This window comes from Podarcis vaucheri, assembly GCF_965113315.1.
Source record: "Podarcis vaucheri genome assembly, chromosome: 3".
Lineage (NCBI taxonomy): Eukaryota > Metazoa > Chordata > Lepidosauria > Squamata > Lacertidae > Podarcis > Podarcis vaucheri.
The window spans coordinates 123,956,904-123,978,748 of record NC_138761.1 but is presented as its reverse complement, the minus strand read 5'-3'; the positions used below and the strand labels follow the sequence as shown (position 1 = coordinate 123,978,748).

General features: G+C 45.1%; 1 pseudogene across 1 annotated transcript; it reads right to left on the bottom strand.

Annotated features, from left to right (window-relative positions):
• Nucleotides 1–3,175: 3,175 nt before the first annotated feature.
• On the bottom strand, nt 3,176–4,429 carry LOC309528696 (NEDD4-binding protein 3 homolog pseudogene; annotated as a pseudogene). Its single transcript has one exon. The product of its transcript is annotated as an NEDD4-binding protein 3 homolog pseudogene (transcript).
• Between the last annotated feature and the right edge of the window lie 17,416 nt (nt 4,430–21,845).

The following is a 21,845-nucleotide window of genomic DNA, read 5'->3' as shown; positions in this document are numbered from 1 at the left end:
TGGACTTCTAAATCATTTTATTTCTAAAGTATCTGTTGCAAAGCTAGTTCTCCTTAGGGAGTCATGTGTTTTATTTCTTAAAGAATAAGAGCCATCAATATTATGATTAGTTCTGTGTGCCTCCCTGACTTAGTAAAGGTAAAGGTACCCCTGCCCGAACGGGCCAGTCTTGACAGACTCTGGGGTTTGTGCGCCCATCTCACATCTATTGGCCGGGGGCCAGCGCTGTCCGAAGACACTTCCGGGTCACGTGGCCAGCGTGACAACGCTGCTCTGGCGAGCCAGAGCCGCACACGGAACGCCGTTTACCTTCCCGCTGGTAAGCGGTACCTATTTATCTACTTGCCCCCGGGGGTGCTTTCGAACTGCTAGGTGGGCAGGCGCTGGGACCGAGCAGCGGGAGCGCACCCCGCCGCGGGGATTCGAACCGCCGACCTTTCGATCGGCAAGCCCTAGGCGCTGAGGCTTTAGCCCACAGCGCCACCCGCGTCCCTTCCTCCCTGACTTATCATTTAAGTATTACCACAAATAAAACATTTTCTATAACAAACCTTCCTACTAGGAGCTGAATTCTCTTGGGAGATTGTTGTGAGTGAAAATATTCCCTGTTCTAGGCAGGGTCAGGGCCATTTAGACCTCTGTAGGTAGTAACAAGTTCAATCAAGCCCAGAAATAGAGAGAAAGTCAGCATTCGTATAGGAAGAGGAAACATCAAGACTGTGATGACGTCATTATGACTCTCTGCGCATGCGCGAGTGGCGAAACGCGGAAGTAACACGCTCCGTTACTTCCAGGTCGCTGCAGATGCAACTGTGAAAATTCTACCCTCATGAGTCTCCTCCTCCTTTCCTATCCCAGCACCCGACTCTGCTTCCCAATTTTAGTTGCCTGCAGACCAGCTTAACCGTCAAGAATGATGAAAAAGAGAAAATCCAATACAGACAAGAAAGATTTATTATCAAGGTACTTTCCAGAATTCCCACCAGGAAAACATACTGGTGATAAATTTGATTGGTTGACAGTCCTGATTATTAGTGTTTGTCTGCAACTGAGAAACAGTTCCAGCTCCAGGTTTCGAGAGCTCTTGAATAAATAGACTCTGCTGCTCTCCCCAGAAGGCATTCAGTTTCCTCAGACCAAAGGAGCATTTCAGCCCTGTTTTTGAGTTTGTTTAAAAATTAAAACAGTATTCCTTTCTTTGAATTTGTGCTATGTAGGTTTTTAAAAAACTATTTGTAAAGGCAATACTAGAGTTTTCAGAGCCGAGTCTTTAACTCCTTATTACTAGTGCTTGGCTTTCTTTAAATAGGGCTATGTCTAAAACTTGCCATTTAGGTTTTCAAACCCTTTTTGTAAACTCAGGGGAGCGTTTCAGCCCTGTTCTTGAGTTTGTTTAAAATCATTTAAGGTTTATGATTTCTCTATTTCCTTCTGAGGAAACTGAATAGTTCAGTGAAACAAGGTTTGTAGCCGGCATCCCGTTAAGGCTTTGTTCAATTCTAGGTTTTTCTAATTTCCCCCCTTAAATTTTTCGATTTTTGTTATTTAGTTTAATTCTATAATATTTCTAGTTGATTACTTCTCGTTTCAGAGATTTTATTTGTTTTCTGTAATTTCTCGGTTCGTTGACTGTCTTTTTTCTATTCATCATAAAGATGGTGGTTGTTGACATGGACAAGACCAGGACACAGTTTTTGTCATAGAATCATAGACTTGTAGAATTGTAGAGTTGGAAGGTGTCCTGAGGGTCATCTAGGCCAACCCCTCTCCCACAGTGCAGTGATCTCTCAACACATAGCTCCCCCTTCCAATTTGAAACCCTACTTGATTCACTGCGGGTGGCTCAGGTATGGGCTCTGGCCCAATTTCTTAAATTTGGGTTCAAAAATATAGGGGTCATCTTATACATGGGGGAAACCTATACACTGAAAAATATGATATTCTTTCAACACACTTTTTGTGTGTGTTAATAAAAAAAAATTCAGTTGCAATTTTTCCGACTTGGGCTTATATATATTTATAATTTCAAAAGTTCATTTATACAGCTTTTGGGGCATTACCATTGGCTTTGGTACATTGCAAAAGCTATAGTTGGACATTGATTCTATGGATGTAAGGGCTCAGGAGAGGGGAGTTGGAGAGGGTGGCTGATGGCCATGGCTTCCGCTGCAGTCAGCTTTATTGTACTACCCAAAGGCCATGACAAAACCATTCAAACACTATCCACGTGGCTTCCACTGACTCGTCCCAACTTTCACAGGAAGTCCTCCCAATGTTTTAAATTCCACACCATGTTTTCTATGTCACCCAAGAGGAAATTTTCACCAGACTTTTCCTACTGAAATAATTGATGATGATGATGATGATGAATGCTGTTTAGCTTTGGAAATGTGCTAGCAGTTGTTGCAGTTCTTATGAAAGTGTTAGCCTGTGGCCTCACTTGTAGTTGGGGAAACAATGGTGCCAACCATGTGGGAAAAGTGAATATTCACACCACATGAGTGTTTTTTAAGAAAAAAAAATTGTACCCCACTGAAAAGATAAGCTATTAAAAGGCGAATATTCATCGCGGCTCTAATAATACTCAGTTTCCTTCTGCTTACTGTAGTCACATCAGCAGAAGTCCTGACAAGTTATTCTATATTAAAAGTGATCGCATCCGACAGCCAGCAAGTCTTGTCCTCTGGCTGAATAAATGGACCTACAATAGACTTTTGACCCTATAACTGAAATGTTGCATTCTTTGAAGATGCGATATCACAACAACAGCACAGCAGCTGATATGTTGATCTAAATTCAGTTAATGAGTTTGTGTGTTAGAACTTGTTCTACTACGGTTATCTTCAATCAGGCAGATTGTGTCCAATATTTTATTAATAAATTTCAAATATTTGTACATAGGAAAGAATAATATATCAAGTAATTACATAAGTAGGACAGTGTTGTTGTATGAATGGGTGGCAAACGAAGTTAAAAGAATGGAAATTTAAAAACTAATACAGTGGTGGAATAAACAAAATTATGAAAAGTAGCAACAAGCTAGACAGAGCAAGGGCAACTATGGATGGACGGAAAATGCCAGGAGCAATGCTGGGATTCCATTCCATGGATGGCAGCAGTCTTCAAAATCCTCTAGGGAGGTGGTGAACCGGACCTTTAGCTGATACATCTCGGCTCAGCTTGGAACTGCCGGAACTGACTTAGCTGCCTCTCCAGTGCCTGGTTGTGGGAGTACATCTCCACGTACCTGGCCTGCATCTCCCGCTGATAGCACAGGACTATTTTCTTCTCCTCTTCCCAAGTTTTCTGCACTCTCCCCCTGCATCCCCCTACTTTTAGACCCATCTGTTTCACAAGCCGAAACGTCCTGGCATGCTTGCATGGGAGAGTCCCGTGGAGGAACAGGGGAGCCACGCTCTGGCAAGGTTTGGGAAGAGTCCCCCAACTGTGCCTGTTGGTGCTGCAGCCTCTGCTGAAGGTCCAGCTCTTCTTGCAGCCGTTTCTCTAGCTGCTGAGCTTTGTCGAGCTTCAGCTGAATTTCCTGCTTCAGTTCTTCCAGCTCCTCCATCCACAAACGCCATTTGTCCTCAAATATCTGAGTGAAGGGATCATCATTCTCACTCAGATTTCTCTCCATGCCCTTCTCAGTCAGCCGGTCCTCGAGCTGCTTCATCACATCTTCCAGGGAGTTTGTGGCTTCATTCGGAGGCTGTGGTTCCCCAGAGCTCTGCAGGGGGCTCAGGCTCCTGCAAGACGGAGGTGTTTTGTCTACAGCCAAGGGGTCTCGTGGCCCCTGGGAAGCCCTGTCCAAGGAGTCACCAGTGTGGTTGTTGTGGCCTATGGAAGCACTGAGCTGGGTTGGAGCAGGTTTGAAACATGGAGTGTCGGTGGGGAAGCTTTGGATAGCATTTGTGCTCTCATCCAGGCTGATGGTGTGCAGCAGGTGACTGCGGAGAGGGCTGCATTGCGAGGAGCTGCTGGTGCTGTTCTGGGTCAGGCTCCTGTTGCTCTTGGACAGCTTCTGGCCTTTGGCTGATGACCGCCTCGGCATGCACAACAGGCTCTTCCATGATACCCCCTTGAAGGCAGAGGGTCTGATCCGACACCTGCTGAAGCATCCATGCTCATGCAATGAGCTCTTGGAGAAATCAGCTGCCTGTTGATGGTCCCGGAAATACCGCTCAGGGGACTGGTTCTCCTGGTCACTCTCATAGTCCCTTTGAAAGCCACCTCCAGATGACTGGTGCTTCTTCTCAGCCCGGGTGTCCCGCTTGCCCCAATGGAAGTAGCCAAAAACTCCACGCTGTGACGTTCCTTTCTGGAGCAGCCCATCTGGCTGACGCCTGCCACGCAGACCTCCTGGAGAAGTCGGCAAGGAATCCCGTTTCTCTACTCGGCTGCCCACGTTGCCCATGCTGCCGTCGTTCTCAGGCTCAGAATCCAGAGTGAAAGGATGAAACAGACAATGGCAGGGCTTAACGGTCACATGAGAGGCCTGTTCTGTTGCTATGGAGTTTTAAACACAAGCGGAATGCCAGCACATGATGGCTGCCTGCAGCCTGATCCCCGGCTAGACTGGGCTGGACTCCATTCCGTGACCTCCTCCTCCTCCTCCTCCTGCAGCCCCTTGGTTGGCTCCATAATCCTTGTCTTTCCATCCATTTACACATTCATTCTTTGCACTCTTATTTAGTTGCTAACAACATACTATATTTTCCCACATATTAAAGGATTTAATCAAAATTTGGGGGTCGTTTTATACACGGTTGGTGAATGCTCAGGGGTTCCGCCTCTGGCTCTGGTGCGGGCAGCCCAACCTCTGACCTGGACTTGGGTTCGGTTTGGGCTTTGACACGGGTGCGGGCGGTGCGGGTTTGGGCTCTGGTCCGATTTCTTAATTTTGGGTTCAAAAAAATAAGGGTCGTCTTATACATGGGGGCATCTTATACAGTGGTACCTCGGGTTCCATACGCTTCGGGTTCCATATGCTTCAGGTTACAGATTCCGCTAACCTAGAAATAGTGCTTCAGGTTAAGAACTTTGCTTCAGGATAAGAACAGAAATTGTGCTTCGGAGGCGTGGCAGCAGCAGGAGGCCCCGTTAGCTAAAGTGGTGCTTCAGGTTGAGAACAGTTTCAGGTTAAGTACGGACCTCCGGAACAAATTAAGTACTTAACCCGAGGTACCACTGTACACTGACAAATATGATATTCTTTCAACACATTGTTTTGTGTGTGTTAATGGGAAAAAAAACCATTTGCAATTTTCCCCACTTGGGCTTATATATATTTATATTGTTACTTTGCTGTATAATTTCAAAAGTTCATTTATACAGCTTTTGGGGCATTACCATTGGCTTTGGTACATTGCAAAACCTATAGTTGGACATTGATTCTGTGGATGTAAGGGCTCAGGAGAGGGGAGTTGGAGAGGGTGGCTGATGGCCATGGCTTCCACTGCAGTCAGCTTTATTGTACTACCCAAAGGCCATGACAAAACCATTCAAACACTATCCACGTGGCTTCCACTGACTCGTCCCAACTTTCACAGGAAGTCCTCCCAATGTTTTAAATTCCACACCATGTTTTCTATGTCACCCAAGAGGAAATTTTCACTAGACTTTTCCTATTGAAATATTTGATGATGATGATGATTGTGCCTCCATGTACAGCTGTGAGTCCAGAATGACTCCCAGGCTGCGCACCTGGTCCTTCAGATAGATAGATAGATAGATAGATAGATTCTTTATTGTCATTACACAAGTGCAACATTGCACAAAGTGCAACGAAATTGGATGCCATCCCTTAAAACAACAAAAGCAAGACAACAACAACAACCAAACAAACCACATTCCAGCCACACCCACACCACACCCATCAAACTCCCAGGTCACACTAACGAGTTACAGCATTCAAAAGGGCCACAGCTCTTGGATAGAAACTGTTTTTCAGTCTATTTGTCTTTGACTTGATGTTTCTATATCTTCTGCCAGAAGGCAGTAGTGCAAACAGACAGTGTCCCGGGTGAGATGAATCCTGCAGGATGTTATTTGCTTTCCTAAGACAACGGGAACCGTACAGTTCTTCCAAAGATGGGAGAGGATGACCAATAATCCTTTGGGCTGTGGTTATGACCTTCTGGAGCACCTTCCTCTCCCTAGCTGTACAACTGGAGAACCAAGCACAAATACAGTATGTAAGAATGCTCTCTATGGAGCCTCGGTAGAAGGACACCAGCAGTCTCTCACTCAGATTGTTCTTCTTTAAAAGTCTGAGGAAATAAATTCTCTGCTGGGCCTTCTTCACCAGAGCAGTGGTATGTGCGCTCCAAGTCATGCCCTGATCGATAGCTACTCCCAAAAACCTGAATTCCGCCACCCTCTCCACCCGTTCCCCGTTGATATACAAGGGCTGAATGTCCGCCTTTTTCCCCCTGTAATCCACCACCAATTCCTTGGTCTTAGCCGTATTAAGAGCCAGATTGTTCTCTCCACACCAAACACAGAGCCGCTCCACCTCGTCCCGATAGGCGGACTCATCCCCTCCTGAAATGAGCCCTACCACCGTAGTGTCATCAGCAAACTTGATGATTTTGTTGCTGGAATAGATGGCTGTACAGTCATACATATAGATAGTGTAGAGCAGGGGACTCAACACACAACCCTGTGGTGAGCCGGTGTTAAGGCTAAGGGCTGTGGACATGTGTGACCCTACTTTAACCCTCTGGGAACGTTCTGACAAAAAATCCAAAACCCAGAGACAGGTGGAGTTGGAGAGTCCAATCGCCTCTAGCTTGGACACCAGTCTATGGGGGAGGATAGTGTTAAAAGCAGAGCTAAAATCCACAAACAGCAGCCTCACATAACTCCCCGGCTGCTCCAGATGGGACAGAGCAGCATGGAGAGTGGTATTGATGGCGTCTTCTGTGGATCTATTTGCTCTGTATGCAAACTGGTAGTTGTCAAAAGTTGATGGAAGACAGGAGATAATGTGACGGCGCACCAGTTTCTCAAAACACTTCATGATGATTGGAGTCAGTGCAACTGGTCTATAGTCATTCAAACTGCTGATTGTGGATTTTTTAGGCAGAGGGACAATAGTTGATGACTTCAGGCAGGGTGGGACAATAGACTGGTGTAAGGACTTATTGAAGATCTTAGTAAAGACCCTCGCCAGCTGATCCGCACAGCCCTTCAACACCTTTCCAGTGATGCCATCAGGTCCAGCCGCCTTCCTCGGATTCGCCATCCTCAAAACCTGTCTCACCTCATGTTCCTCTACCGTGAATGAGGGGCCCCTATAGGCTGGTGGCTGTAATACCGGCGTCTCAGGTGGCTCCTTCTCGAAGCGAGCAAAGAAGAGGTTAAGCTCCTCTGCCAGCAAGGGGTCACCGTCGACAGCACCAAGGTTAGGTTTGTAGTTGGTAATATGCTGAATCCCCTGCCACATCTGTCTTGTGTTGTTGCTCCTTAAATTATCCTCAATCCTCAGCCTATAATCCAATTTTGCCCGTCGAATACCCCTCCTCAAGTTAGCTCTTGCTACACTGTAAAGCTGCACCTTGCACGACCTGAAAGCCCTGTTCCTTTCCCGCAACAGGCACTGGACCTCTCTATTCATCCAGGGTTTCTGATTGGGGTAAAACCGGATGGATTTATTTACTGTGACAGTGTCTGTGCAGTGATTGATATAGCACAGAACTGCCGCCGTGTGCTCCTCCAGGTCTGAACTATCGAAAATATCCCAATTGGTTCTCTCAAAACAGTCCTGCAGCTGGTGAATAGCACCTTCAGGCCAGATTTTAACAGATTTTAATATTGTGGGAGCCCGTTTCCTGAGTGGGATATATGCTGGTACCAGGAACAGAGACATATGGTCGGACTGGCCCAAGTGTGGCAGCTGTAAAGCCCTATAGCCGTGATTTACATTCGAATAAACTTTATCCAGTGTCTTGTCCCCTCTTGTGGGACATTTCACATGCTGATAGAGCGTTGGGAGCACTGTTTTAAGTTCAACATGGTTGAAGTCTCCCGCAATGATGTGCACAGCTTCAGGATACTTGTCTTGCTGGCTGCTGATAAGGTCCTGCAGGCATCCCAAAGCCAAGTTGGCATTGGCATCTGGTGGCACGTACACACCAGTTAACATAACAGCTGTGAACCCCCTAGGGAGATAGACTGGTCTACATTTAACAGCCACATATTCCAAATCCGGTGAACAGTGACTGCCCACAGTCTTCGAATTATTGGACCAGCATTTGTTCACATATACACACAGCCCCCCTCCTTTGGTTTTTCCGAAGTCCATGCCTCGGTCATGACGATGTACCGCACAGCCTTCCAACTGAATAGCTGTGTCTGGTATGGACGGTTGAAGCCATGTCTCAATGACAAATAAAACGCAGCAATCTTTTACAAGGCTGTTTTTTGCTGCCTGCAGCCTCAATTCGTCCATCTTGTTGGTAAGAGATCTCACATTAGCAAGAAATATGCTAGGGAGCGGTGGTTTAGATGGACTCCTCTGCAATCTTACCAGGACGCCAGCCCGACAACAGCCCAGTTGCCCCATTCAGGACCAGGGAGTCCTCCACACCTGCCCACCTCCTGCCCCCCAAGAACAGTACTTCTGTCTGTATCTTTATATAAGCATTATATAAACAGTATCTTTATATAAGCATTTAATCTTCATTTTTATTTCTATTCTTTGTATATCATATCGTAGTTTTATTGCTATGGCTGACGCAAATAAAGATTATTTCTTTTTTCCCTTCTTTGCTTACTCTGCCTCAATATGAATCTACTGTATAAAGGCGACTACCCACTTATACGGGGGTTAGGTTCAGGGCCCTTGTGTACATAAGTGGATTGTGTGTTAAGTGGGGAGCTGAAGGTTTTGCCTTCCTCGTGGCAAGGACGGGTTAAGGATTTGATAAAGCCTTAGTCATGGTCGGAAGAGAGCTTGTAGGCTTCTGGCTGTCCCACTAAGGGAACTGGGTATCCCATTAGGGTTCCAGGAGGAGATACGGGCTGGTTGATATCAGAGATACCCAATGCCTAGGCCAAACCCCCCTACATCTTTAATCAATAAAGTTGTTGCCTAATTAGATTGAATTTAATGGTGTCACATGTGGCCTCTTGATCTCAGGTTGGTAGCAGGTTTACAGCGCCTTGGCAAGCAATTCCGGAGCAACACCCTGTATAAGGCTGCTAGTTCTGTGTGGGCCAAAAGCTTTGGTTACTGGGCATTGAACATTAAGTGGGTCAATAGTAGCAATTGCCTCAAGTTCCCCAAGTTTTTCCACTTTAAAATATCAGATGCTGCATTCCCCCCCCCCCACTTCTGCATCTGTTTTGTGTGACTTGTTTTCATGAAAGAAATGGAGGCAGTGAGAGATTTTACTTTCTTGGGCTCCATGATCAGTGCAGATGGTGACAGCAGCCACGAAATTAAAGACGCCTGCTTCTTGGGAGAAAAGCAATGACAAACCTAGACAGCATCTTAAAAAGCAGAGACATCACCTTGCCAACAAAGGTCCGTATAGTTAAAGCTCTGGTTTTCCCAGTAGTGATGTATGGAAGTGAGAGCTGGACCATAAAGAAGGCTGATCGCCAAAGAATTGATGCTTTTGAATTGTGGTGCTGGAGGAGACTCTTGAGAGTCCCATGGACTGCAAGAAGATCAAACCTCTACATTCTGAAGGAAATCAGCCCTGAGTGCTCACTGGAAGGACAGATCCTGAAGCTTTAGGCTCCAAGACTTTGACCACCTCATGAGAAGAGAAGACTCCCTGGAAAAGACCCTGATGTTGGGAAATATGGAGGGCACAAGGAGAAGGGGATGACAGAGGACGAGATGGTTGGATAGTGTTCTCGAAGCTACAAACATGAGTCTGACCAAACTGCGGGAGGCAGTGGAAGACAGGAGTGCCTGGCGTGCTCTGGTCCATGGGGTCACGAAGAGTCGGACACGACTGAACGACTAAACAACAACAACACCTCAGGTTAAGAACTTAATACGTTCTGCAGGTCAGTTCTTAACCTGAAAGTGTTCTTAACCTGAGGTGCCACTTTAGGCCTCCCGCTGCCACCGCCACGTGATTTCTGTTGTCATCCTGAAGCAAAGTTCTTAACCCAAGGTACTATTTCTGGGTTAGCGGACTCTTTAACCTGAAGCGTCTGTAACCCAAGGTACCACAGTAATACATAATCACAATAAATGACACACCAAAGATACATCAGGGGGCATAATTTGCCATAGCTGCTAGAAAGCTGTGCTAATACTATGTGTTTGAGCCAGCAATTAATTGCGTAGTGGGCGACTTGTTTTAAACATTTGTTTGTCTGAATTTTTATGAGTATATTTTTAGTTCTTCTGTCTTATGTGTGTAATTTGTCATGGCACGTGCTGTATACAATAATTTTTTGAGTGAGTCAATAACTAACCGCCATCAGACCTGCCACACAATGTATGCTGCAAAAGTCATTCTGCGTAGCACCTTTGATGCAAAGCATATTGTAAAAGGTAAAGGGACCCCTGACCATTAGGTCCAGTCATGGATGTCTCTGGGGTTGCGCACTCATCTTGCTTTACTGGCTGAGGGAGCCAGCGTTTGTCCGCAGACATGTGGCCAGCAGAACCAGAGCAGCGCATGGAAACGCCATTGACCTTCCCACCGGAACGGTACCTATTTATCTACTTGCACTTTGATGTGCTTTTGAACTGCTAGGTTGGCAGGAACAGGGACCAAGCAACAGGAGCTCACCCCATCACGGGGATTCGAACTGCTGACTTTCTGATCGGCAAGCCCTAGGCTCTATGGTTTAGACCACAGCACCACCCACATCCTAAGCATATTGTACTGCTCTGCAATTTCAGAGGGAGCATAGTTAAACAAGAACCCTACAGACCAGGTCCACCATGTGGAGACTGCTCTCAGAACTGTGACGATAAACTCTGCAGTAAGTGACTGATAATATGAAGCAACTTGTCTGGATAAGATGGACTTCTAAATCATTTTATTTCTAAAGTATCTGTTGCAAAGCTAGTTCTCCTTAGGGAGTCATGTGTTTTATTTCTTAAAGAATAAAAGCCATCAATATTATGAGTTAGTTCTGTGTGCCTCCCTGACTTATCATTTAAGTATTACCACAAATAAAACATTTTCTATAACAAACCTTCCTACTAGGAGCTGAATTCTCTTGGGAGATTGTTGTGAGTGAAAATATTCCCTGTGCTAAGCAGGGTCAGGGCCATTTAGACCTCTGTAGGTAGTAACAAGTTCAATCAAGCCCAGAAATAGAGAGAAAGTCAGCATTCGTATAGGAAGAGGAAACATCAAGACTGTGATGATATAATAAAGATTTAAATAGTGGTTTTCTCTGTTTTGCATCTAACTTTGTTTTTGGCTTGATTGCTTACAGCCAACCCATGGCAGTGTGTGGATAAAATCAAGGAGTGTGATGTTCTGCTACAAATGGGCAAATGTACTGATGAATTGTTGGGTGGAAACTGCCAAGCTACCTGCAAATGCAAAACAGAAATCAAGTAATAAACGCACGAAAGTCACAAAGATCCGTCTTGAGAGAATGGTTGCTAACTGAAGAAGATAGAAATTTGGCATTGACAGGAACTTCTCGTTTCCCCCTCTAACTGGCCAAGATACGGCATTTGAAGTTATTAGTGTAAAACAGGAGAGGTAATACAGTGGTACCTCGGGATGCAAACGGGATCCGTTCTGGAGCCCCTTTTGCATCCCTAATGGAACGTAAGACGCGACAGCGTGTCTGCGCATGCGCAGTTTCTCGTTTCAGAGATTTTCACAGTATTTCATTTGTTTTCTGTAATTTCTCGGTTCCTTGACTGTCTTTTTTCTATTCATCATAAAGATGGTGGTTGTTGACATGGACAAGACCAGGACACAGTTTTTGGCATAGAATCATAGACTTGTAGAATTGTAGAGTTGGAAGGCGTCCTGAGGGTCATCTAGGCCAACCCCTCTCCCACAGTGCAGTGATCTCTCAACACATGGCTCCCCCTTCCAATTTGAAACCATACTTGATTCACTGCGGGTGGCTCAGGTTTGGGCTCTGGCCCAATTTCTTAACTTTGGGTTCAAAAATATAGGGGTCATCTTATACATGGGGGAAACCTATACACTGAAAAATATGATATTCTTTCAACACACTTTTTGTGTGTGTTAATAAAAAAAATTTCAATTGCAATTTTCCCCACTTGGGCTTATATATAATTATATTGTTACATTGCTGTATAATTTCAAAAGTTCATTTATACAGCTTTTGGGGCGTTACCATTGGCTTTGGTACATTGCAAAAGCTATAGTTGGACATTGATTCTATGGATGTAAGGGCTCAGGAGAGGGGAGTTGGAGAGGGTGGCTGATGGCCATGGCTTTCACTGCAGTCAGCTTTATTGTACTACCCAAAGGCATGACAAAACCATTCAAACACTATCCACGTGGCTTCCACTGACTCCTCCCAACTTTCACAGGAAGTCCTCCCAATGTTTTAAATTCCACACCATGTTTTCTATGTCACCCAAGAGGAAATTTTCACCAGACTTTTCCTACTGAAATAATTGATGATGATGAATGCTGCTTAGCTTTGGAAATGTGCTAGCAGTTGTGGCAGTTCTTATGAAAGTGTTAGCCTGTGGCCTCACTTGTAGTTGGGGAAACAATGGTGCCAACCATGTGGGAAAAGTGAATATTCACACCACATGAGTATTTTTTATGAAAAAAAAATTGTACCCCACTGAAAAGATAAGCTATTAAAAGGCGAATATTCATCGCAGCTCTAATAATACTCAGTTTCCTTCTGCTTACTGTTGTCACATCAGCAGAAGTCCTGACAAGTTATTCTATATTAAAAGTGATCGCATCCGACAGCCAGCAAGTCTTGTCCTCTGGCTGAATAAATGGACCTACAATATCACAACAACAGCACAGCAGCTGATATGTTGATCTAAATTCAGTTAATGAGTTTGTGTGTTAGAACCTGTTCTACTACGATTATCTTCAATCAGGCAGATTGTGTCCAATATTTTATTAATAAATTTCAAATATTTGTACATAGGAAAGAAAAATATATCAAGTAATTACATAAGTAGGACAGTGTTGTTGTATGAATGGGTGGCAAACGAAGTTAAAAGAATGGAAATTTAAAAACTAATACAGTGGTGGAATAAACAAAATTATGAAAAGTAGCAACAAGCTAGACAGAGCAAGGGCAACTATGGATGGACGGAAAATGCCAGGAGCAGTGCTGAGAGTCCATTCCATGGATGGCAGCAGTCTTCAAAATCCTCTAGGGAGGAGGTGAACCAGACCTTTAGCTGATACATCTGGGCTGAAGGTCCAGCTCTTCTTGCAGCCGTTTCTCTAGCTGCTGAGCTTTGTCGAGCTTCAGCTGAATTTCCTGCTTCAGTTCTTCCAGCTCCTCCATCCACAAACGCCATTTGTCCTCAAATATCTGAGTGAAGGGATCATCATTCTCACTCAGATTGCTCTCCATGCCCTTCTCAGTCAGCCGGTCCTCGAGCTGCTTCATCACATCTTCCAGGGAGTTTGTGGGTTCATTCGGAGGCTGTGGTTCCCCAGAGCTCTGCAGGGGGCTCAGGCTCCTGCAAGAGGGAGGTGTTTTGTCTACAGCCAAGGGGTCCCATGGCCCCCGGGAAGCCCTGTCCAAGGAGTCACCAGTGCGGTTGTTGTGGCCTACGGAAGCACTCAGCTGGGTTGGAGCAGGTTTGAAACATGGAGTGTCGGTGGGGAAGCTTTGGATAGCATTTGTGCTCTCGTCCAGGCTGATGGTGTGGAGCAGATGACTGCTGAGAGGGCTGCGTTGCGAGGAGCTGCTGGTGCTGTTCTGGGCCAGGCTCCTGTTGCTCTTGGGCAGCTTCTGGCCTTTGGCTGAGGACCGCCTCGGCATGCACAACAGGCTCTTCCATGATACCACCTTGAAGGCAGAGGGTCTGATCCGACACCTGCTGAAGCATCCATGCTCAGGCAATGAGCTCTTGGAGAAATCAGCTGCCTGTTGATGGTCCCGGAAATACCGCTCGGGGGACTGGTTCTCCTGGTCACACTCATTGTCGCTTTGAAAGCCACCTCCAGATGACTGGTGCTTCTTCTCAGCCCGGGTGTCCCGCTTGCCCCAATGGAAGTAGCCAAAAACTCCATGCTGTGACGTTCCTTTCTGGAGCAGCCCGTCTGGCTGACGCCTGCCACGCAGACCTCCTGGAGAAGTCGGCAAGGAATCCCGTTTCTCTACTCGGCTGCCCACGTTGCCCATGCTGCCGTCGTTGTCAGGCTCAGAATCCAGAGTGAAAGGATCAAACAGACAATGGCAGGGGTTAACGGTCACATGAGAGGCCTGTTCTGTTGCTATGGAGTTTTAAACACAAGCGGAATGCCAGCACATGATGGCTGCCTGCAGCCTGATCCCCGGCTAGACTGGGCTGGACTCCATTCCGTGACCTCCTCCTCCTCCTCCTCCTGCCGCCCCTTGGTTGGCTCCATAATCCTTGTCTTTCCATCCATTTACATATTCATTCTTTGCACTCTTATTTAGTTGCTAACAACATACCATATTTTCCCACATATTAAAGGATTTAATCAAAATTTGGGGGTCGTTTTATACACGGTTGGTGAATGCTCAGGGGTTCCGTCTCTGGCTCTGGTGCCCAAGCTCTGACCTGGACTTGGGTTTGGTTTGGGCTTTGACACGGGTGCGAGTGGTGCAGGTTTGGGCTCTGGCCCGATTTCTTAATTTTGGGTTCAAAAAAATAAGGGTTGTCTTATACATGGGGGCATCTTATACAGTGGTACCTCAGGTTCCATACGCTTCAGGTTACAGACTCCGCTAACCTAGAAATAGTGCTTCAGGTTAAGAACTTTGCTTCAGGATAAGAACAGAAATTGTGCTTCGGAGGCGTGGCAGCAGCAGGAGGCCCCATTAGCTAAAGTGGTGCTTCAGGTTAAGAACACTTTCAGGTTAAGTACGGACCTCCGGAACAAATTAACCCCTTAACCCGAGGTACCACTGTTCACTGAAAAATATGATATTCTTTCAACACATTGTTTTGTGTGTGTTAATGAAAAAAAACCATTTGCAATTTTTCCCACTTGGGCTTATATATATTTATATTGTTACCTTGCTGTATAATTTCAAAAGTTCATTTATACAGCTTTTGGGGCATTACCATTGGCTTTGGTACATTGCAAAACCTATAGTTGGACATTGATTCTATGGATGTAAGGGCTCAGGAGAGGGGAGTTGGAGAGGGTGGCTGATGGCCATTGCTTCCGCTGCAGTCAGCTTTATTGCACTACCCAAAGGCCATGACAAAACCATTCAAACACTATCCACGTGGCTTCCACTGACTCCTCCCAACTTTCATAGGAAGTCCTCCCAATGTTTTAAATTCCACACCATGTTTTCTATGTCACCCAAGGGGAAATTTTCACTAGACTTTTCCTACTGAAATCTTTGATGATGATGATGATTGCGCCTCCATGTACAGCTGTGAGTCCAGAATGACTCCCAGGCTGCGCACCTGGTCCTTCAGGGGCACAGTTGCCCCATTCAGGACCAGGGAGTCCTCCACACCTGCCCACCTCCTGCCCCCCAAGAACAGTACTTCTGTCTGTATCTTTATATAAGCATTATATAAACAGTATCTTTATATAAGCATTTAATCTTCATTTTTATTTCTATTCTTTGTATATTGTATCGTTGTTTTATTGCTATGGCTGATGCAAATAAAGATTATTTCTTTTTTTCCTTCTTTGCTTACTCTGCCTCAATATGAATCTACTGTATAAATGTGACTACCCACTTATACGGGGGTTAGGTTCAGGGCCCTTGCATACATAAGTGGATTGTGTGTTAAGTGGGGAGCTGAAGGTTTTGCCTTCCTCGTGGCAAGGACGGGTTAAGGATTTGATAAAGCCTTAGTCATGGTCGGAAGGGAGCTTGTAGGCTTCTGGCTGTCCCACTAAGGGAACTGGGTATCCCATTAGGGTTTCAGGAGGAGATACGGGCTGATTGATATCAGAGATACCCAATGCCTAGGCCAAACCCCCCTACATCTTTAATCAATAAAGTTGTTGCCTAATTAGATTGAATTTAATGGTGTCACATGTGGCCTCTTGATCTCAGGTCGGTAGCAGGTTTACAGCGCCTTGGCAAGCAATTCCGGAGCAACACTCTGTATAAGGCTGCTAGTTGTGTGTGGGCCAAAAGCTTTGGTTACTGGGCATTGAACATTAAGTGGGTCAATAGTAGCAATTGCCTCAAGTTCCCCAAGTTTTTCCACTTTAAAATATCAGATGCTGCATTCCCCCCCCCCCGCCTTCTGCATCTGTTTTGTGTGACTTGTTTTCATGAAAGAAATGCAGGCAGTGAGAGATTTTACTTTCTTGGGCTCCATGATCACTGCAGATGGTGACAGCAGCCATGAAATTAAAAGACGCCTGCTTCTTTGGAGGAAAGCAATTGCAAACCTAGACAGCGTCTTAAAAAGCAGAGACATCACCTTGCCAACAAAGGTCCGTATAGTTAAAGCTAAGGTTTTCCCAGTAGTGATGTATGGAAGTGAGAGCTGGACCATAAAGAAGGCTGATCGCCAAAGAATTGATGCTTTTGAATTCTGGTGCTGGAGGAGACTCTTGAGAGTCCCATGGACTGCAAGAAGATCAAACCTCTACATTCTGAAGGAAATCAGCCCTGAGTGCTCACTGGAAGGACAGATTCTGAAGCTGAGGCTCCAAGACTTTGACCACCTCATGAGAAGAGAAGACTCCCTGGGAAAGACCCTGATGTTGGGAAAGATGGAGGGCACAAGGAGAAGGGGACGACAGAGGACGAAATGGTTGGATAGTGTTCTCGAAGCTACAAACATGAGTCTGACCAAACTGCGGGAGGCAGTGGAAGACAGGAGTGCCTGGCGTGCTCTGGTCCATGGGGTCACGAAGAGTCGGACACGACTAAACGACTAAAAAACAACAATAACACCTCGGGTTAAGAACTTAATACGTTCTGGAGGTTAGTTCTTAACCTGAAAGTGTTCTTCACCTGAGGTGTCACTTTAGTTAAAGGGGCCTCCCGCTGCCACCACCACGTGATTTCTGTTGTCATCTTGAAGCAAAGTTCTTAACCAGAGGTACTATTTCTGGGTTAGCGGAGTCTGTAACCTGAAGCGTCTGTAACCCAAGGTACCACTGTAATACATAATCACAATAAATGACACACCAAAGATACATTAGGGGGCATAATCTGCCATAGCTGCTAGAAAGCTGTGCTAATACTATGTGTTTGAGCCAGCAATTAATTGCGTAGTGGGCGATTTGTTTTAAACATTTGTTTGTCTGAAATTTTATGAGTATATTTTTAGTTCTTCTGTCTTTTGTGTGTAATTTGTCATGGCATGTGCTGTATACAATAATTTTTTGAGTGAGTCAATAACTAACCGCCATCAGACCTGCCACACAATGTATGCTGCAAAAGTCATTCTGCGTAGCACCTTTGATGCAAAGCATATTTCAAAAGGTAAAGGGACCCCTGACCATTAGGTCCAGTCATGGATGACTCTGAGGTTGCGACACTCATCTTGCTTTACTGGCCGAGGGAGCCAGCGTTTGTCCGCAGACATGTGGCCAGCAGAACCAGAGCAGCGCATGGAAATGCCGTTTACCTTCCCGCCAGAACGGTACCTATTTATCTACTTGCACTTTGACGTGCTTTCGAACTGCTAGGTTGGCAGGAGCAGGGACCAAGCAACAGGAGCTCACCCCGTCGCGGGGATTCGAACTGCTGACTTTCTGATCGGCAAGCCCTAGGCTCTATGGTTTAGACCACAGCACCACCCACATCCTAAGCATATTGTACTGCTCTGCAATTTCAGAGGGAGCATAGTTAAACAAGAACCCTACAGACCAGCTCCACCATGTGAAGACTGCCCTCAGAACTGTGACGATAAACTCTGCAGTAAGTGACTGATAATATGAAGCAACTTTTCTGGATAAGATGGACTTCTAAATCATTTTATTTCTAAAGTATCTGTTGCAAAGCTAGTTCTCCTTAGGGAGTCATGTGTTTTATTTCTTAAAGAATAAGAGCCATCAATATTATGATTTAGTCCTGTGTGCCTCCCTGACTTATCATTTAAGTATTACCACAAATAAAACATTTTCTATAACAAACCTTCCTACTAGGAGCTGAATTCTCTTGGGAGATTGTTGTGAGTGAAAATATTCCCTGTGCTAAGCAGGGTCAGGGCCATTTAGACCTCTGTAGGTAGTAACAAGTTCAATCAAGCCCAGAAATAGAGAGAAAGTCAGCATTCGTATAGGAAGAGGAAACATCAAGACTGTGATGATATAATAGAGATTTAAATAGTGGTTTTCTCTCTTTTGCATCTAACTTTGTTTTGGCTTGATTGCTTACAGCCAACCCATGCCAGTATGTGGATAAAATCAAGGAGTGTGATGTTCTGCTACAAATGGGCAAATGTACTGATGAATTATTGGGTGGAAACTGCCAAGCTACCTGCAAATGCAAAACAGAAATCAAGTAATAAACGCACGGAAGTCACAAAGATCCGTCTTGAGAGAATGGTTGCTAACTGAAGAAGATAGAAATTTGGCATTGACAGGAACTTCTCGTTTCCCCCTCTAACTGGCCAAGATACGGCATTAGAAGTTATTAGTGTAAAACAGGAGAGGTAATACAGTGGTACCTCGGGATGCAAACGGGATCCGTTCTGGAGCCCCTTTTGCATCCCGAATGGAACGTAAGACGCAACAGCGTGTCTGCGCATGCGAAGGTCACGTTTCGCCGCTTCCACACATGCGCGTGACGTCATTATGACTGTCTGCGCATGCGCGATTGGTGAAACGCGGAAGTAACACGCTCCGTTACTTCCAGGTCGCTGCAGATGCAACTGTGAAAATTCTACCCTCATGAGTCTCCTCCTCCTTTCCTATCCCAGCACCCGACTCTGCTTCCCAATTTTAGTTGCCTGCAGACCAGTTTAACAGTCAAGAATGATGAAAAAGAGAAAAGCCAATACAGACAAGAAAGATTTATTATCAAGGTGCTTTCCAGAATTCCCACCAGGAAAACATACTGGCGATAAATTTGATTGGTTGACAGTCCTGATTATTAGTGTTTGTCTGCAACTGAGAAACAAGTCCAGCTCCAGGTTTCGAGAGCCCTTGAATAAACAGACTCTGCTGCTCTCCCCAGAAGGCACCACGCTTGCCCAGGATGGGGGCAGTAGTGCTTAATAGAAGTTGTCACCACTCCCGCTTCTGCAGCCAGCGGGCTGTTGGCTTTCCTATGCAATCTAGGCGCTGCTGATTGGAGCTGTGAGATGAGTGGGGTAGCATGCCAAAATCCTTATTCCCACAATATTAATCAGGATCCCATTCCCTCCATGTGCCGACATCACAGGTGACATATTTTAGCTGCCGTGACACTGGGGAGTTGGGTGGCACAGCCTGGAGCGCCACCCACTGGTGAGCCAGTGTGGTGTAGTGGTTAAGAGTGGTGGACTCGTAATCTGGTGAACTGGGTTCGCTTCCCCGCTCCTCCACATGCAGCTGCTTGGGCTAGTCACAGTTCTCTGAAGTCTCTCAGCCTCACTCACCTCACAGCGCGTTTGTTGTGGGAGAGGAAGGGAAAGGAGATTGTTAGCCGCTTTGAGACTCCTTAGAGTAGTGATAAAGCGGGATATCAAATCCAAACTCCTCCTCCTCCTCCTCCTCCTCCTTCTTGCCTACACACAATCCTTGCTGCAGGGAAGCAGCTTGCCCCGAAGACTGGAGACTGGAGGTACAGGGAACCAGCAGTGCTGATCAGAGCTCCAGGCTACACGCATGGGCTCCCCAGCAGTGTTGACTTGATGATGACAGCCCTGCCTCTGGCGTTTTGCAAGTGGAGGTTGGTGAGGCCAGGGCATTTTGTTTGTGTGTGGGTCACCCCTCCATTCAACACTGCCTCCCCAATCCCTGCGAACCACAGAGGGCCAGCAAGCTGTGGCTGCCATTTTCTTTTCCTCCAAATGCGTTTTGATGCTTGTCATAAAGATGGCTTACACAAAACGAAATACTGTGAAAATCCCTGAAACGAGAAGTGATTGACTAGAAATATTATCTTATAGAATTAATCTAAATAACAAAAATTAAAAAGTTTAAGGAAAAAATTAGAAAAACCTAGAATTGAACAAAGCCTTAACAGGAGGACGGCTACAAACCTTGTTTCACTGAACTATTCAGTTTCCTCAGAACAAAGGAGCATTTCAGCCCTGTTTTTGAGTTTGTTTAAAAATTAAAACGGTATTCCTTTCTTTGAATTTGTGCTATGTAGGTTTTTAAAAAACTATTTGTAAAGGCAATACTAGAGTTTTCAGAGCCGAGTCTTTAACTCCTTATTACTACTGCTTTGCTTTCTTTAAATAGGGCTATGTCTAAAACTTGCCATTTAGGTTTTCAACCCCTTTTTGTAAACTCAGGGGAGCGTTTCAGCCCTGTTCTTGAGTTTGTTTAAAATCATTTAAGGTTTATGATTTCTCTATTTCCTTCTGAGGAAACTGAATAGTTCAGTGAAACAAGGTTTGTAGCCGGCATCCCGTTAAGGCTTTGTTCAATTCTAGGTTTTTCTAATTTTTTTCCTTAAACTTTTCGATTTTTGTTATTTAGTTTAATTCTATAATATTTCTAGTTGATTACTTCTCGTTTCAGAGATTTTCACAGTCTTTCATTTGTTTTCTGTAATTTCTCGGTTCCTTGACTGTCTTTTTTCTATTCATCATAAAGATGGTGGTTGTTGACATGAACAAGACCAGGACACAGTTTTTGTCATAGAATCATAGACTTGTAGAATTGTAGAGTTGGAAGGCGTCCTGAGGGTCATCTAGGCCAACCCCTCTCCCACAGTGCAGTGATCTCTCAACACATGGCTCCCCCTTCCAATTTGAAACTCTACTTGATTCACTGCGGGTGGCTCAGGTTTGGGCTCTGGCCCAATTTCTTAACTTTGGGTTCAAAAATATAGGGGTCATCTTATACATGGGGGAAACCTATACACTGAAAAATATGATATTCTTTCAACACACTTTTTGTGTGTGTTAATAAAAAAAATTCCAATCGCAATTTTTCCCACTTGGGCTTATATATAATTATATTGTTACCTTGCTGTATAATTTCAAAAGTTCATTTATACAGCTTTTGGGGCGTTACCATTGGCTTTGGTACATTGCAAAAGCTATAGTTGGACATTGATTCTATGGATGTAAGGGCTCAGGAGAGGGGAGTTGGAGAGGGTGGCTGATGGCCATGGCTTTCACTGCAGTCAGCTTTATTGTACTACCCAAAGGCCATGACAAAACCATTCAAACACTATCCACGTGGCTTCCACTGACTCATCCCAACTTTCACAGGAAGTCCTCCCAATGTTTTAAATTCCACACCATGTTTTCTATGTCACCCAAGAGGAAATTTTCACCAGACTTTTCCTACTGAAATAATTGATGATGCTGAATGCTGCTTAGCTTTGGAAATGTGCTAGCAGTTGTGGCAGTTCTTATGAAAGTGTTAGCCTGTGGCCTCACTTGTAGTTGGGGAAACAATGGTGCCAACCATGTGGGAAAAGTGAATATTCACACCACATGAGTGTTTTTTAAGAAAAAAAAATTGTACCCCACTGAAAAGATAAGCTATTAAAAGGCGAATATTGATCGCAGCTCTAATAATACTCAGTTTCCTTCTGCTTACTGTAGTCACATCAGCAGAAGTCCTGACAAGTTATTCTATATTAAAAGTGATCGCATC